This window comes from Ambystoma mexicanum, chromosome 5q, assembly GCF_040938575.1.
Source record: "Ambystoma mexicanum isolate Mex_15411 chromosome 5q, UKY_AmexF1_1, whole genome shotgun sequence".
NCBI classification, from domain to species: domain Eukaryota; kingdom Metazoa; phylum Chordata; class Amphibia; order Caudata; family Ambystomatidae; genus Ambystoma; species Ambystoma mexicanum.
The window spans coordinates 405,442,529-405,458,567 of record NC_090933.1 but is presented as its reverse complement, the minus strand read 5'-3'; positions in this window follow the sequence as shown (position 1 = coordinate 405,458,567).

The window sequence follows — 16,039 nt, the reverse complement described above, 5'->3', positions numbered from 1 at the left end:
GTGGCCGGTACACCTCATCAAGGGTCTAAGCAGATAGGACCACATAGCCACAGCCCTCATCGACCTCCATTGCCTCCCACTGCATGCACAAATCACCTTCAAGTCTTGCTGCATCATCTATAAGGCAGTTGCCCTCAAGTCACCCAGCTCCCTCGGGAAGAAATTCTGCATCTCCGGCAGACAGCGCACCACCAGAAGCCAGGACACGTGCAGACTTGAAATCTGCCGCTGCAAAAAGGAAAGGACCAGGAAACAAGCTTTCTCTGCATACGCCCCAAGAATATGGAACGTCCTCCCTGTCAGTATGAGGCTCGCCCCCACGCTCCTACAATTCAGAAAAGAACTTAGTATCCACCTCTCCAAGGCAGTGGTCGAAGTAGGTGGGAGTGGTGCTCCTCTACTTTGTTAAATTAAGTTTGAATGATCCTATACTTTTATTTTAAAAAGAAACAGTTCCGGAATGCTTTCATTTTAAAATAAAAGTGTAGGAAGAAGTTGAAACTTGCACTTCAGTGCACTGCACTGAATGTTCCCTTAAACAGCAGGGGCATGTGTTTAGGGGTTTGTATGGCACGTGGAGGGAGCATGGCGTGTGGGTTTGTGTGGAGCAGGGACAGGCCAGCGGGGAACATAGGTCCACTACTTCTTTTCGTACACTTCGACTACTGCTTCAAGGAGTCTCTCCCCCTCAACACCTAGACCATCACGCCGCCCGCTGCGCCACCTGACTCGCTAGATGCCACCCGTGCCTCTCTTCCCGCCACACTGTACAGCTGTACCCCTCTTCTGTGCCCCTCTGTGTCCTACCCCCACTGTATATCTGTTCTGTTGTTACCTCTAGAAAGCACTCTGTTGTGTATATGTACTGTTGTATACTTGTGTAAAGTGCTCGGTTGCTTCTGGAAGCTAGGTCTGTGCTCAATAAATACCATAATAATAATAATAATAATAATAATAACAACAATCCTTTATCAGAGAATATAAGGCAAATTCCAGCACAGACACCAACTGGGGTGGTATTACAGAAACTTTGCACTGGTGCAAGTACCATTAACACTAGCACAAATATCACCCTCGTGCAAACAGCATATACTTTCAATGTATTTATTGCAGAGGAAAGCATTCAAACTAAAAACCTATTTCTGGTGCACAAGTTCAATAAAAGAATATGTTTTTGCACTAGGACAATTTTTTCTCTAGTGCCAATTCCACTGACCTGGTTCCATGTTTCTGTAATACCACCCATTGGGCCTGAATTGCAAAGTGACAAAAATCCTTAAATCGATTCACGGATCGCACTTTGCACTGGCCCTTCCCACCTTATACCCTGCCCGAACACATTGCGCTCAATGCCAATAGCTCCACATTAGCACAAGGGAAGAGCCAGCACAAAATGCGGGCAAGGGGCGGAGTATGCAAAACTTCACGAAAATATGTTCTCTACATCTACAACACAATTTTTGGCATTTTTGGGATGCTAGATGAGAAGGTTTATGGCATAGACCGATTTCCCCCACATGCCACCATGGATATAGTCAGGAAGTCGGAGGATGGCCAGGCATCATCCACCATATGCAGCACCACGGCATGTGAAAGTCTTATCTGCTCTTCACTTCCTGGCCACTGTGTCATTCCATTGAACCACTGCCATTGTAGGAGGTATATTGCAGCCCATGCAATCCTGGTGCCTCCAACAGAGTTTGGGCTGCCTCGTTGAATGGCTGCGTAGCCACATAACTATGAACTATGAAATGTTCCCCACTGTACATAATTATTCATAATAGGTTAAGGAAGAAGAAATTGTTCGTAATGGTGGCGTGTACCAACTAGGATATCACGCTGGGTAGCACCAAGACAGGAAAACTCTCAACATATATGCAAAAGAGCAGAAAAAAACAAACAAATGAAAAAGAAATCTTGGAGTAAACATAGAATGTATTCTCAAGTGGTTCGTACAGGAAAAGATAAAGCCTGTGCTAAAACATAAATGTTATACAGGTCATGAGAAAAATATTCAAGAAGGTAGTGCAACAACAGCCAAAAAGGAGAATGCTGGTTGAGATTTGGCGATGGGTGTAAAGTAAATGGGTGAAAAATGCCTTCATCAGGGCAAGCAAAGACACCCATATTTGTAGGTTTTACGTGGAGTACCATATAACACATCTCCAATGTGTGGGGACGGCACACACTGAATCCTGCCTTCCCCTTATACTTAGAAAAATTCTGTGTGGATAGGTGATCTGTACTGGGTAGTAGCGGTATGGGCTGCAGCACCATGAATGGTGCGTGGCTTGAGCAGTTGATGCGCCGGAAGTGTTCACCTCGGTATTGCTTCATTAGAAGTTAAAGCGCCGTCCAACAGCGTCCGTATCCAACCGTGTCTCTGCATAGTCAACATACACATCCCACACACTCTGCAGGCAAGGAAAAGAGCTTCCCAGGAGTTCTATGCTGTTGCCCAGTTCCCCCGGGTCCTTTGTGTCATTAACTTAATGCATGTTGCGCTGCAACCCCCCAGAGAGACAGAGCACATGTATCGGAATAGGTAACATTGGCATTCCATCAATGTGCCGGTCATCTGCGATGCGAATGGCCACATGATGCATGTGAATGCCAATTGTCATGTATTCATGCATGACAGCTATTTCCTATGTCATTCCCATCGGGCTCAGGCATCAGGATTGTTTGGAGAAATGACTGCTTGGTGAGTATCACGCACATCCAACCGCTCACATAATCAACCACATGCATAGCATACACCTACCACATGACCCAAACTAAACTGTACGTATCATTGACCCATTTGCAGTGGACAGTGCCCTACTGGCTATTCCTATTGCCACTAAGCGCATAGTGGAGTGCACATTCAGAGTGCACAAGTCTTGGCTCTGCTCCCATGACTAGTTGGGTGGGTATTACTATATACACCATCAGTGGTATGTAAAATCATACTGGGATAATGTGACCTGCATACGATTGCTACACACTGTGGCATTCCAGTCAATGGCAGCACAGAAGGGCTTTCATCCCAACCCAAAGGCCTTACCCATACTTCTAGCAAGGCAAAGGGCAAACGGACATGCCACCCACAACCATGTGGTGCAAACGATTTTTTCATAGGTCACATCCTGTGCTGTGGATACACTACAAACCCACATCCCTAGTGGGCTTCAATGATGATAGTGGGCACACAACACCTTGAAAATGCCTTTCTCAGAGTGGCAATGAGTGTGTGCACCATAACGGACAAAGCTGCATGGTCACTACTCGCAGCACGTAACATCATTCAGTTTGCCCAACAAGTTAAATATCCCACCCATACAGGAAGCCATACTCTTGATTGGATTTTACTCCATCAGGTCTCTTCCTCCGCACCTTCCATCTCTATCTGTCCCTGGTCCGATCACTATCTTCTGACCTTCCTTGTACACCCGCCAAGACCCCCTCTCAGAGTTGATGCCCTCAAAGACAGTCTATTAATACCAGAAGCATGAAAACTCTTTAAGCTTAAGCCGGGCCGTCTAGAGGACTATAACAATGCCTCTGACCTTGCACTTCACCTTACGATCACACTTGGTGCAGCCATGAACGACCTAGCACTCCTCACCATCAGACGCATAAAGCCTGAAACTCTTACTCAAAGCTGGTTTAATAACGACATTCTGACCCTTAGACATCTTAGGAGATCCGCTGAACGAACTTGGCGGAAACAGCCCTCACCAGTTATACTAGCCCCCTACAAACTGGCAGTGAATAACTTTAAGGCCGCCATTATTCAGACCACATTTTCCTACTATAACAAAAGAATCGTACAGGTGAAATCTAACTCCAAGGAACTATACAGCATTCTGAGGGACATTAAGAGTAAACCTCACACCAAAGCTGCACCGGCCAAGTATTCAGCCTGGTGCCAAACAATCCATGACATGTTTAGCACCACAGTTGCGTCCCACCAGCAATCCAGCACACCCCTTAACAATCAGACCCGTACCCCGACTCTCCCTCTTGTGAGCACAGGACCTTCCTTTACACCCATCGCCAAATCTCAACCAGCATTCTTCTTCACCGCCAGTACTGTGGCCGAAATTACCCAGATTATATCTAGCATGAAGCCCACCTCATGTAAGGGTGACTCCTGCCCCTCAAGGCTTGTGGTCAGCTGCCTTGACATGTTAGGCCCCTGGGTGACCAAACTTGTTAACCTGTCTTTTCTGGAACGGTGTGTGTCCCCTGACCTTAAAGAAGCCTGGATGAACTCCCTTCTCAAAAAAGACAATCTGGACCCCCTTCAGCCCAGAAACTATCACCCAATAATGATATGATATGATAAGTTATTTATAACGCGCTTAATACCCAGAGGTTTCAAAGCGCAGACCTGGGGAGCGAACCTGTGTTGCTCTGTGTCGTCTTGTTTCGAAGGCGAACACGTTTGCATCTGAGCTATCCTCCCATCAATACCTTCCTCAATTACCAATGTTCCGTTCTTCCTCAAATTCATGGAACGAGTTGCCTACTTACAACTTCAGACGTTCATTGAGGAAAATGGCATACTGGGCCCCCGTCAATCTGGCTTTCGAGCCCGACGTGGCACAGAGACCGCCATGCTTGACCTTAAGTCAAACCTATCCTTCATCATCAATGAAGGCCACCCGGCCCTTCTTATGCTGCTCGACCTCTCTGCCACCTTCGACCTGGTCGACCACGAATTGTTGGCGACCAGGTTGCAGTCCTTGGTAGGCTGATCAAGTACAGCTACACTCTGGCTGAACTCCTTTCTTGGCTCCCACACTGCCAGGGTCGCTATACACGATACCTGTTCCGCGCCGGTATTACTCACCCGCGGGGTGCCCCAGGGCTCCTCTTTGTTGCCCACGCTCTTTAACATCTACATCCTTCCACTTCTGGTGATCCTTCATGACCTGGGTGTCCTGTATACTAACTATGCAGAGGCCATCAATTTCATATATCCCATCCTTCCATTCGTGGATGGTAGCGAACTCTATAGCCCTCTATGCTGAGAAAACGGAGATCCTTATCACTGCATCCAGCCACATGTCAAAGAAACAGGCCCCAGAGTACTCTAATTTTTCCATCGCAACACCATCATACCCGTTGCCATGAGCATCAAAACTCTGGGTGTCACCCTCGATGCTGAACTCATTATGAGGCAACACGTCACCAAAACGTGTGCATCTTGTGGTCTTATCAACAACTTCTCAGTCATATTCGCCCCTTTCTCTCTGAGAAAAATATGTCTCTTCTGGCCTTATCACTAATCAACTCTTGGCTTGACTACTGTAATAGTCTGCTGGCTGGCACTGCCCAATCGAACTTCTCCGCTCTTCAAGTTGCCCAAAATGGGGCAGTCACAGCAGTCCTTGGTATTCCCAAACGGCAGCCTATCTCCGAGGCAAGAAGAAAGTTGCACTGATTGCCCATGAGTCAACGTGTGCCTCACAAGATCTTGACGCTAACCCACAAGTGCCTGACCCACGATGCACCACTCTATCTTACAGAGCATCTGAAGTCAAACCTTCCCTCGCTTTCCATTAGATCACAAGATCAGGCCAAACTAGTTCAACCCAGATTCTACCTGACTAAGTACGGGGGACACGCTTTCACGTCCTGGCCCATGCTACGTGGAATGCCATCCCTCCTGAACTAAAAAAATACAACCCATTACCGAGTTCTAAAAGAGGCTGAAAACCTTTCTCTTCAATGCACCCTTAATCTAAACCTCTCCTTCTCTTTCTGACGCTCACTCCTTGTTGTCTTGTTCGTTCTTTGTGTCCCCTGAGGCCCTCAGGCGAGTTGGCACGTTACTAAAAATTAAAATTAATAATAAATAAATAACAGAAATGACACACTGCATGCCCATCTCCATCCATGCTGGAAGCATACACCAACACACATACGACACCCATAACACATAACTCACAACATCACTACCCACAAACAACACATGGAGTACATGCAGTGCCATCATCACTTCCAGATATGGTCTACTGTAAAGCCTGTTGTGCCAATCCTACACAAATACTATTGTTTGATGTTCTTACTCAGATATCATATCAATATGTTTAAGTCACCGTTTCTGCTCTTTCCACCCGTTTGTTTAGCAAGTAGCAGTTAATGACTGAGGCAGTACCTTTCTGCTGCAGGAGACCCCCCTTTGGGGAGGACCTCACAACTTGTGCATATGTCAATCCCACAATCTCCCTATGGAAGACAACCAGGCTTGTTCTGGGGCAAGCAATCCTTCCAGGTACCAATGAGATAGCGGCCCACAATCACACATTAAAATTCCTTACTATCCAGAACAGACTGTTTGAGTACTTTCATGGGTGTTTTGGGTGAAATATGTCGCAAATGAATGCATTTGAAAACATATTTGCTTAGGAACCTTAGTAAAAACGTATGTAGTAAATTATGAATCTGGTCAAAAAAAGTAGTCCATGCTGCCGAAAGAAAACGGGCACATCCTAGAATCATGGGCTGGCACTTTGGGCATTGCCTTATTGGCCAGTTTGAGCTTGCAAGCTCTAACCTCTAAGCCACTGAGGCTACCATTAGAAAGCATAGCTTTTTGCATTATGACATGGGTGTCAAAGGTATAATGTATGAAGATACATATGGGAACTAGCAATGCTGGTTGTAAAATACAAAAGTGCTGGTCTCTCTCTCTGAGCAATTTGCAATTGAAATAAAGATAAAACAATATTTTCATAACAATAAAAAAGTACCTATTTCTTCATGACACACAGGGCAATCTACCTGTTTAAGTATTGTCATGCCAATGAGGGGACTTAAGCTTGCAACCTTGCCATTAGTAAACCCGTGTTCTAACCCCTGAGCTACGTCGGCATGGCATTCTGATTATTACAAAAGTATAGTTGACGAACATGCAGCTGGGAACTAAGAATACTGGTTGGGATAAACATAAGCATTGGTCTCTCTCTGAGAACCATTTGTAATGGAAAGAAAGATAAGACAATATTTTTATAACAGTAAAAATCAATTAAAAATCATACCTACTCTCTCATCATACACAGGTTAGCCTACCAGTTTTAACAATGTCATGCCAAATGGGGGAATGAAACGTGCACACTTGTCATTTGTAAACTCATCCTGAAAACAAATGTATTTAAGTGAAAGCTTCATGACCCAGAAGACCTGCACCATAATTTAGGCAGACAATGTTGTCCTGTTTTTTTTATTTAAGTCTGAGGGCCTCATCACGAGTTGGGCTGTAGCCCTTAAATGCGGTGGTAACGGTATTACCACCGCATTTAAGAGCTGGCCCTATCACAGGTTGGGTGCTAAATGGGCTGTTTTAACTCCAGCCTTTCTCTGGAGGTGAGAATCCCTTGTTTTCAGCTGTATTACCACCGGCTGTATTAGCCCGCATAAATAGCGCAGAAAATTCCCCATTGAATCCAATGGACCCAATGGGGAATGGGGATTTACCATTAACACCCAACCCGTGATCCAGCAGTAATACCGCCGGACCAGTCGCTGCTAGGGCTATTACAGTCGGGCGGTATTACAGCCGGGATACAGCCCAACTCGTAATGAGGCCCTAAGTCTTAATGTGTGCGCCTGATGCCTGAGGGCTTTGGGCGCAATACAAACAAATAAATAAAAAAATGTTTTAATCCTCTAACATCTGAGCCACTGGGTCTTCCTCCAGAAAGAACAGCTTTTTACGTGATGACAAGGAGGTCAAAGGTGTAATGGGTGAATATGCATCTGAGAACTTGAAATGTTTGTTGGGATACATATATATGCTGGTCTCTCTCTGAGCCATTTGTAATGTAAATAAAGCTAAAACAATATTTTTATAACAGTAAAAAACATTAAAATTTTTAAATGTTACCGATTTCCTCCCAATGCACAGCTCAACAATCCCATTTGAGCAATTTCATGCCAAGAAGGAGACTTGACTCTGCAGTCTTGCTATTGGTAAACCAATGTGCTAACCTCTGAACTTCTGGGTCACCCTTTAAAAAAGCATAGCTTTTGGCATTATGACAAGGGGGGGTCATAGGTTTAATACATGAAGATGCATCACAGAACTAGTAATACTGATTGGGATAAATGAATGGCTGGCGCTCTCACTCAGCCACTTGTAAAGGAAATAAAGTTGAAAGACTATTTCTAATGGATTGTGTCCTCCAACGGATTCCTCATCTTTGATGCATTTGTATCCTGCTTTGCCATATTGGAAACATTTTCGACAGCCGGGGACTCTGTGCGGCATTGCCGTTGATATCCCTACACGATTGCCATTTCCGGGCCCGGTTGCGAAGTCGCTGATAGTATAAATAGTACGCACTTCACCCATTGTCTGCAGGTCCGTTTTTCCACATGTACAGCATGCTCTCGGAACGGTTCGACTCCCCTCCGTTATTCTCTTCAACTAACATCATAATTCTTTCCGTGTTTTATCATGTCTATGCCGAAAACAGGCTTTAAGGGCCTTTAAGAGATGTGAAGACTGTGACTCAAAAATGTTGATCACTGATCCACACAGGATTTGTCTCTGGTGCCTCAGTGAAGAACATGAAGTCATCTAATGCGCCTCCTGGCAATCGATGACCAGTAAGGTCTTGAAGGAGAGAAGGTCGAAGCTCAACCTAGGTCGGTCGGTCGGTTTCTAAATCTCGGTCTGTCCACAACTTTGAAAAGGAAATCTCCCAAAGGTAGGAATTCCACCAGAAACAAGTCTCCAGAAAAGCACAAAAAACGTTCCAAACATTTAAAGTGATCAAGATCCAGAAGTGATTCCCGTCACTCTTCTTCTTCGCGTACAAGAAGAAGACTAAGAAACAACACCATTGTTCGTCATCTTCAGATTCCTTGCCCGACAGACGTCAGGTACATTTTCCCAAAAAGACAGCCTCCACAGCTGAACGGAAAATAATGGAAGTGTTCTTCGAAGGTGGCCCCTATTGTTCCATCAAAAGAGCCAAAAAAGGCTATTGATCCCACCACCACGTCTTCCACGACCGGCAGGGTTTCAGGGAAGGCTTCGACCTGTGCACCCAAAAGCCTGAGTCTGAAGACCTTAGAGATGTCATCTCAAGTGGCGTTGACAGCCTCAACTGCTGAGATAACATATCAAAGCCAAAAGCTTCTGTAACTTCCTACTCAAAGGAGTCAATGTTGAAGGGACCTTCAACGTTAACCAACGAGCCAACTTTGAGTTTCAAACCCCAATCTAAGACGGAATTCTTCAAATCCTTTGGGTTAATCTCGAGGAAGATGAGAAGGAAGTCCACACCATACCCTTTGGTTATGAACGTTTTGGAACTACTATTGTTCCAGAAGAATTGATTTTGGATCAATGTCATCTAGAAGACTTTGCTTTATGTTTAAAGGAAGCCAGTGGTCTGGCTACTTCCCCTGAGATTGAATTTGACACACCAGATGACCCAAATGCACCCTATAGGGTGGTCATGAACAGGGTGATTATGGATGGGGGCATCCTGCAAAGGACATTACCCAAGATGATCTGACAGACATCTTAGATAGAGGTCCACCTCAGGAGTCTGTGCTGCCGATCTATACAGCAATAATAAATTCCAGATTTGGAAACATGGCAAAAACCATAGATCATTTCGGCTGTTAACAAAGATTTGATGAAGAAGTATAGGCCTTCTTCTGTGGCTCCTGATTTCCTCTCTTGGTAACCAACACCAGAGAGCTTGGTTGTACAAGTGGCAACATAAACTTCAAAGGACGTAGCTTATCCAACCATCCCTATGGATAGGGACAATATGTTATATGATGCTTGAAAAGAAAGAGTATTTTCTGCTGGAAGCATGGCATTAAAAGCCATAAATGCATCTTGTACACCCGCAAAATACACCTATACATTGTGGAATGTAGTTGCCCAAGCTGAAGAGAACATTCCTGAAGGTGAGATGCGAGATGGGTTCAATATCCTCATTAATGATGGCAAAGAGGTACGGCCTAGGTGTGTCAGACTGTGTCAGCAGATGTATGGGCTCTAGCACAGTAATCAGGAGATTTGCTTGGCTACGTAAGTCTGGGTTTGCACCCGATGTTCAGTCAAGGCTCCCAGATATGCCCTTTTATGGGCCTAACCTATTTGACCCAAAGGCGGACGGCAGTCTAGAGAAGTTACAGGCTTCAAATGTTGCAGCAAAATGTTTGGGGGCAGCCAATCGTCAGCCGCAACACCACCCACCTTCACAGGCCTGGAGAGGGCAGTCTTTTTGTTACTGCTCCTAATAATAATATTGCTGGACAATATTATGGGCTAAATAAAAGCTTTCACAAAAATCTGCTTCTCCCACCTCCATCTCCAAAACTGCAATTTGAGTCTATCAAAGATGAGGAATCGGTGGGATGGCAAAATACATTACAGGAACAAATGGCTCACCACTAGTAATGCTCTTTCTGATGGATGTTCCTTCCATGGATTCCTCGTTGCCCTCCCATCCTACCCCTCTGACTGTGGGTGAATTTGTACATACTTCTCTCTTTCAGCGCCCATACAGGTTATTTATTCATCAAGACAGCTGAGTAGAAAGAGAGAAAAACTAGGAATTGAGACAACCGGGGGAGTGCTTGCTATTTATACTATCATCTACGTCATGTCAGGACGTGGGAATGGTAACCGCTGAGGGACATCGACAATGATTCCGCACAGTGCCCCCTGCTGTTGAAACACTTTTAAAGACTGCAAAGCAGGATACAAATAAATCAAAGATGTGAAATCCCCAGGAGGAACATCCATCAGAAAGATCTTTACCAAGGGTAGGTAATTTGTTCTTTTATAACAGTAAAAAAAAGTTACAAATGAACAGTCTTCCCTATTTCCTGCAAAAACACAGGTCAACCTATCATTTTCTGTGAACGAGTGGGCATGAACCTGCAACAGGTAACCTTTTAACTTCTAAACTGCAAGCTACTGGCTCTCCCTTCTGAAAAAAATGTTTTTTTGCATTATAATATAGCTCTCAAAGGCGTCATCGATTAAGATCTGTCTGGGAACTAGCCAGTGTCAGACTGGGGCATACAATCTGTGCAGGCACCAATGAAAAAGTGGCACACAAGCACACAATCACACATTACAATTCATTACTATCCAGGAAAGACAGTGTCGATGCTTCCCAGGGGGTGTTTGTGGTAAATTATGTTGCAAATAATGCATGTGAAAACATATTTGCCTAGTCATTTTGGTGAAAACGCGTGTAGTAACCTATTAAACTGGTCCAGTCTGGCCAACAAAGTGGTGCATTCTGTAAACAAAAAAACGGGCCCATCACAGAATCATGGGCTGGCACTTCGGCATCGCCTTATGGGACTATAGGACAGTCTAAGTCTGCACACTCTAAATACTGAGTCAATGGGTCCCCCATCAGAAGGCATGGCTTTTTGCATTATGACAATGCTACAACCTATCTCTCAAAGGTGTAATCGATGAAGATGTGTCTGGGAGCGAGCCAGGGTTGGACTGGGGCATAACATCTGTCCAGGCACCAATGAAAAAGTGGCCCCCAATCCCACATTAAAATTAATTAGTATCCCGAACACACGGTTTGAGAACTATCTCAGTGGGTGTTTTTGTAAAGTATGTTGCAAATAATGCATTTGAAAGCATATTTGCTTAGTAACTTTGGTTAAAACTAGTGTAGTAACTTATGAAACTGGTCCAATCTGGCTAACACGGTGGTCCATTCTGGGAAAAGCATGGGCTGGGACTCCGGGCATTTCCCTACTGGCCTATAGGCCAGTCTAATGTTGCATGCTCAAACGTCTGAGCCACCGGGTCTCCCTTCAGGAAGCATAGCTTTTTTCGCCTAATGACATGGTGGTCAAAGGTGTATTGGATGAAGATACATGTGCAAACTAACAATGCTGTTTGGGATAAACAAATGTGCTGCTCTCTCTCTGAGCCATTTGTAATGAAAATACAGATAAAACAGTATTTGTATGTCGATAAAAGGAGTAGTGTTACATATTTCTTCTCAGTCCACAGGTTAATCAAGTAGTGTGAGTCCTTTCATGCCAAAGAGAGGAAGCAACCCTGCCAGCTTGCTATTTGTAAGGCCATGCTGTACCCCGTGGCCTGCTGGGTCTGCGTTCAAAAGGCAGAGGTTTTTGCATTATGACATGGCGGTCAAAAGTGTACTGTATCGACATGCATCTAGGATCTAGAAATGTTGGTTGGGAAAAGCACATTTGCTGGTCTCTCTCTGAGCCATTTGTAATCGAAATAAAGATAAAACAATATTTTATAACAGTAAAAAAAAATGATCTTGTACTTATTTCCTCTCAAAGTACAGCTCAACCAGCTTGAGTATTTCCATAAGAATCAAGAACCTAAAACTGCAACTTTGGCATTGGTAGAAGGATGCTTGAACCAGTCAGCCAACAATGTAGCTTTTTGTATTCAGACATGGGGGCCAGAAGTGCAAATGAAGATGCAGCTGGAAACTAGCAATGATTGTGGAGATACATAAATGTGCTGGTCGCTCTGTTAGCCATTTGTAATAGAAATAAAGATACAATAACCTTTCATAACATAACATAATGTAATAGTTTCAATATGTTACCTATTTCCTCTGAACACACAGATGAACGCACCAGTTTGAGTATGTTCATGGCAACATGACCCCTCCCAACAGGTGAGCTCCTCGGGAAGGATCCTTCCCCCTGCAGTGGTGCTCAGGGAAATAAAGTACCCACCTGCTTGGTCTTGACTTTCAACACAAACCCATTATGGAGGTGACTTCGAGAAAATCTTCTGTTACTTGGATACAGGGGAGTTGCTAGGTCTGGAAAAGACCTGGGGCTAAGCTGATGTCGGAACTGTTGGGACTGGGGGCTAGCTAGTCTTCCCCTAGACCCGCCCCTAGCAACGCCCCTGCTTGGATAGCCTGTTCTTAAGAGAACGAGGTGTTAAGGTGTTGCACGCTGCACGGGTGCCCACCCCCCCCCCCCACCCCTGTGGTCGAACCCGAGACACTTCAGGCAGAGTGCGTGAAGATCCGAGGCTGGGAAGGAGCCCTCACTGAAGATGCACCTGCTGAAACCAGTCGCACCCGACATGTGCAAGGGAAGCGAGGCACTGGAGGCCAGTGAGATAGAAAAATGCTACTGGGAAACGTAAAAGCGCTAACAAAAACAATGAAACAAACACACGCTTGAGCGGAGCTTGTCCAATGTTATTTGCGTTCAAAAGAGGACTGAGGTGAGGCCCCAGAAGGAGGGTTTAGGGGAGCATGATCACACCCGCAGGTGCGCCTCCATGCACTCTAACTTTAAGGGGGATATTCACTTTTTGGCAATGCAAAAAGGTTCTGGTCCTGTCCCTGCATTATAGACAAAAGGGACTTAGACGTAGGAGCACTCTTTCATAGCAGGATTCAGAATTGCGGATGATTTTAAAACAATACAAAGAAGAAACACAAGAGCCCGAGATACCTCATTGATTTTGTAGGCATGGCTCATTGTTGTTAATGGAAGGTTAGCATGTGCTCCCCATAAACTAAAGTAGGAACTTTGTGAAGCTAACAGCACCTTGTTCGGCTGGGGCGGCCTACAGCTTTGAATGAATGTCCAGTGCTCGGCCAAGCATTCGTCCATGTCTAGAACACTCTACCCACCCTTGGGTATTGTTTCAAGTGACTTCCCTATTACTCCCTTCAATATGAAACTACCCTGCACCAATGTATGAACCTGAGGAGAATGTTGGTAGCATGCCTCCACTGAGATCTCTCATGCTGAAGCCTGGGCATCCACCTAAAACAGTGGCCCTCATTACGTGTCCGGCGGTAGCCGTGCCGGTAAAACTGGCAGGCTGCTGCCGGACCCATAGTGCATTACCGGTGGCGGACTTGCTGGATTTACCGGGGCATTACACCCTCGGTGGTATGATAAATCCGGCGCCAGCAGTTCTGTTAATCCTCATTCCCATGGAGTTGCATAGGATTCCATGGGAATGGGGACCGCAAAAACACCGGCACCATGTCGTAATGGTGCCAGTGTTTCTGTGCACCTGTGCGGGCGCGTGCCGTTCCGCCTGCAGAACTCGTAGTTTGCCGGTCCGGAAAACAGTGCTGGTACAGTTTTACTGGCACCGTTAATTCCAGACCAGCAAGAAGTATCTATTTGCGTGTCATTGAACAAAACGTTTGGTGAATATTTTGGGGTCAGGGGTTCACTGCATATCCCCAAAGCACCCCTGCACCCTTCCCTCGCTACTCCACTGTATTTTCCATTCCACATCTTGCAGCACCACAATAAGTGTAAATCGGGTTTTAGATGTACAGTTTTGGATAAAATGTAAAATGCACCACTACCCTACTGGGGCCTGCCAGGCTAATGTATGGCAGTGGGAAATGGTATAGGGCAATGTGAGAGATGGCAGCATCTGGCTCTCCCTGGGGGGTTCCTAATTTTTGACCCGCTGGGTGATCCCAAAACATTTCAGTCAAATATCCAGAAAAATCCAGACCTCGAATCACCTGAAATTCTGTTGTCTTGAGCTATAAATGATCAGGTGAATTGTGTCATCAAATGGGACTTACCATCATCCATGTTGTCTTCATCTTGAATACATTTCATGAAAGTGTTGGGAAGGAGAGAGGGTCTTCCCACCCCCCGAGTTGATTCTTAATGAGAAACAAAAAATAGACCGCACTTCGAGAGAGCAGGGGAGAGGGGTGTGTGCATGCAGGAGAGTGCACAATCGCGTAGTGCATGCATTAGGAGCTATATAGTAAAGGCAAGTGTAAACGCCATCTTAGTTATTGGCAGCCATTTTGTAAAGTGGGGCCAAGCACAACGAATGCACCAAACATGTTAGTATTAGACTTGCATTATTAGCACAGATGTAGCCCACACCACAAGTGAGCTTCAGGGAGTCTCACGCCATTCATTGTGTCAGAGGCTGTAGGCCTTCGCACCCCGGGAAGAATGTGCTCTGCAAGACCACGAGAAGGGGGCAGAGCGCCTCTTGGCAGTTACTATCTCACGAAACATATAGCATGGTCCCTTAGTCCCACCACCCCCTCTGCATCAGAGCTGCAGCCCTCCTATGCTTTGCTCCCAAGACTCCACATACCACAGTGCCAGCCAGGAACAGACAACCGACCATAAAGTCCCCCGATCGATCAGAAAGATCAGAAAGCAAGGCTATATCGCCTTCACATTTGGGTCACGTGATTTGTGCTGCGAATTGCCAGGGAGGGATGAAATGATAGACCAAAACGAGGGTGGAAGACAATGGGAGGTTGCAGGCGCATCTGGGAATAAGAGTTAGTAGGACCTCGGCTCTCCCCCTGGGGACATATCTGTGTCTGGCAGGTGTGCCCCAGTACAGTGATAGAGTAGCATTGTTTTCAAAGTAACTATTTTCTTATTAGGCTCTGTTTCTCTGCGGATGTCGAGCCCAGCAGCACCCATGTGGACATAGACGGACAAGAAGTCTGGGACCAATGGCCTAGCATCCCCTATGGAGTGGGACACCCATATACAGGGTCTCGCTACCAGTCTTGTGAGTTTTCACTGTATGTAATGATGACATAGATGCCGCCAGGTGCCTTTTAGCTTACTGCACACCCCTAATTTGGCAGGAAGTTTGGCAGCAGCAGAGTTCGTTGCTGATGCACTTACTTTTTGGTGGAATAAAAACGTGTTATCCTTGCAAGCGATGTCTTGGGCCTTTTTCCCTAGCAGGTTGTATTTCGTCTGGTGTGAGCGTGCAGAGGCATGCCTTCAACAGCTCTGCTAATGATGCCAATGACTGTCAGAGTGAGGGAATGTTGAGTGTTTTTATTAGGACACATGCTGTTGTTTTATTTTGTACCAACCCTTATTAAGATTCACTTTTTAGATTTATGTTCACAGGCTTTCACTAGGTATTTTGTGTTTGCCAGACTGCATATTTATAGTATTCTTTTTTTATCCCTCTTTCATTTAAAGTTAAAAATGCACTTAGTGATGGCGTGTTGGGTAGGTAGTTTGTTATTGTAATGTAAGCCATTGTTGGAGAAGTACATGT